The 2,822-nt window shown below is 39.7% G+C and overlaps 1 pseudogene; it reads left to right on the top strand.

Annotated features, from left to right (window-relative positions):
- Window positions 1-396: 396 nt before the first annotated feature.
- LOC111818815 lies at window positions 397-1,171 on the top strand (annotated as a pseudogene).
- The last annotated feature ends 1,651 nt before the right edge of the window (window positions 1,172-2,822 follow it).

Below are 2,822 nucleotides of genomic sequence, written 5' to 3'. Positions count from 1 at the left end.
ACACTAGGTGGGGGGAAAAGTGAAAAGTATCAAAAAGAACTGAGCTATACGTGTTCCCTCTTGCTGAGATGGTTGTAATGTGTTAGTACTGCAAACATGTAGTAATAAAAAAGAAATGAAGCTGGAGTGTCAGGTGTATCTTTGTGTGTGTGTGTGTGTGTGTGTGTGTGTGTGTGTGTATTGATCATTTTAAAATTCAAAATTATTAGGTTATGTCATAGAGCAATTTGAATTTAATGAAGCAGAGGACATGATAAAAAGTGGATCACAAAGAAAGCTAAATGAGAAAAGTCTGAATTTGTGTCATTGTAAGTATTATTATAGGACTTTATTGGAGAAAGTTTTATCTTCTTTTTCTGGGAAACACCAAATGGTAGATGACACAGGTGCCCAGGCATGGGAGGCAGCAGTGGCTTCCACAGAGGCTCCTGCAGTGGCCTTCAAGGTCACGGGCATGGCAGTAAGGCTGAGGACAAAGAGTGGATTCCTGTCACCAAGCTGGGCTGTCTGTTCAAGTCCCTGGAGGAAATTTACCTTTTTTCCCTTACCCATCAAAGAGTCTGAGATTATAGACTTTTTCCTGGGCGTATCCCTCAAGGATAAAGTTCTGAAGTTCATGCCTGTGCAGAAGCAAACTCAAGCGGGCCAGTGGACCAGGTTCAAGGGATTTGTCGCCACTGGGGACTACAAGGGCCATGTTGCCCTAGGTGTAAAGTGTTCCAAGGAAGTGGCCACTGCCCTTCATGGGACCATAATCCAGGCCAAGCTCTCCATTGTCCCTGTCTGGAGAGGCTACTGGGGAAACAAGATCGGCAAGCCCCACACTGTTCCTTGCAAGGTGATGGGCTGCTGTGGCTCTGTGTTGGTGTGTCTGATCCCTGACTCTAGTGGCACTGGCATTGTCTCAGCCCCTGTGCCCAAGAAGCTGCTGATGATAGCTGGTATTGATGACTGCTACACCTCTGCTAGGGGCTGCACTGCTACTTTGGGCAACTTTGCTAAGACCACCTTTGATACCATCTCCAACACCTACAGCTATTTTACCCCTGACCTCTGGAAAGAGACTGTGTTCACCAAGTCTGCCTATCAGGAATTCACTGACCATCTTGTGAAAACCCACACCAGAGTCTCTGTCCAGAGGACTCAAGATCCAGCAGTAGCAACAACATAAAGGTTTTTTTTTTTTTTTCACAAGAAAAATGAAATGAATTAAGTCTTTAAAAAAAGAAAGAAAGAAAAGGAAAAGAAAGAAAGTTTTAAGTTGACAGTGAAATAGCAATATCCAGAAAGTTTTCCTGCTACTGAAATTTTGGTTGCTACTAATTTTGGGCAAATATCAATAAAGATGCTCTAAATAGCCAGGTTCATTTATTTTTGCTTTTATGTTTCCTTCTATGAGTTTCATATTTTTTGCTTTATATTCAAGATGTGCAATATATTTTGAGTTAATTTTTGTAAAAGAATTTTATCTGAGTCTAAATATAACTTTGCATTGTTTTCTTTTGCACATAAATAACTTAGTTGTTACAGTACCACTTGTTGAAAAAAATTTGTATTTTTATACATTGTATTATGCTTGCTCCTTTGTAAAAGTTTAGCTCATTATACTGGGCATCTATCAAATGTTCTGGTGATCATATATCTATCTGTCATTACCACATTGTCTTTACTAATGTTATGTAACAGTAATTCTTGGAGTCATGTCACAACTACTGTTTCTATTTTTTTTCTTTTGCAATATTGTCCTGGATATTCTGGGTCATTTGCAGCTGTCCCTAAGCTTGAGTATCAGTTTACAGAAATGCATAAAATAACTTGCTCAGGTTTTGATGGGAATTGCCTTGAGTCTATAGATCAACTTGGGTAGAATTGATTTCTTGAGATATTTCATCGTCCTGCCTATGAACATGAAATTGAACCTTGAAGTGATTGATACCTTGTGTCAACTTGGCTGGATCTGCTCTGAGGTTCGATGCCCTGGGGGGTGGATGGCCCCAACCTGCAGAGTGGGAAGGACTCTGCACCAGAGTGACTCAGCACTTTAAGGATATAAAGGGGTTGAGGAAAACTTTGCTCCCCACTTCCTTGGAGGAGTTCCGATCTTCCCTGAGCCACTGTGCAGTGCACCACTTTCTTGGAGGAGCTTCACCTTCGCAGTCAGCCTAGAAGGAAGAGAGAGAGGCTTCACAGACACCACAGCAGCTAGCTCCTCCTTTTCTGCTCTTTGCTGTTTTCTGCTGCCATGAACTGCTGCCCTCTGTCATCTGCCTCTCTGCCTGGGAGCCAGCCAAGTATAGAGTGAAACCTCCACAAACTGTGAGATAAATAATTCTTTTCTTCCTTAATTTTGGGTGTGGGGTATTTTCTCCCAGCGATGAGTGAACAGTAACTGAGACAATCTTCTTTATTTAGATATTTAGATTTTATAAATTATTTCATCAACATTTTTTATTTTTATTATTATTATTTTTTTAGTTTTCCTCATAGTGATCTTATATAATCTCTTAGGTTTTTTTTTTTAACATAAACTTCATTTTGGGGTAGCATTTTGAGGGGAATACTGGTAATTCAACTCAGGATGTCATGTTTGATAGACAAGCACAAAACTAAGTCCCTGGCCCTGGCTAGCTCCCTGGCCCTAGGTAATATAAATGATTTTGTGTTTAAATTCCATGTTCCATTTTTTACTAGTTTATATTTATATCCTAAAATATTCTGATAGTAGTTAGAAGTCTAGAGGCTGTTTTGTTTTCTTGATTCTTTAACATTTTTTCAATAGACAATGTTTTCTTCTTTTTCTCACTAGTCTACCTGTTATCTCT

This window comes from Octodon degus, unplaced genomic scaffold (genome assembly GCF_000260255.1).
Source record: "Octodon degus isolate 3935 unplaced genomic scaffold, OctDeg1.0 scaffold00006, whole genome shotgun sequence".
Classification (NCBI taxonomy): Eukaryota; Metazoa; Chordata; class Mammalia; order Rodentia; family Octodontidae; genus Octodon; species Octodon degus.
Note: the sequence above shows the minus strand (reverse complement) of the source record. Positions and strands in the feature narration are given on the sequence as shown.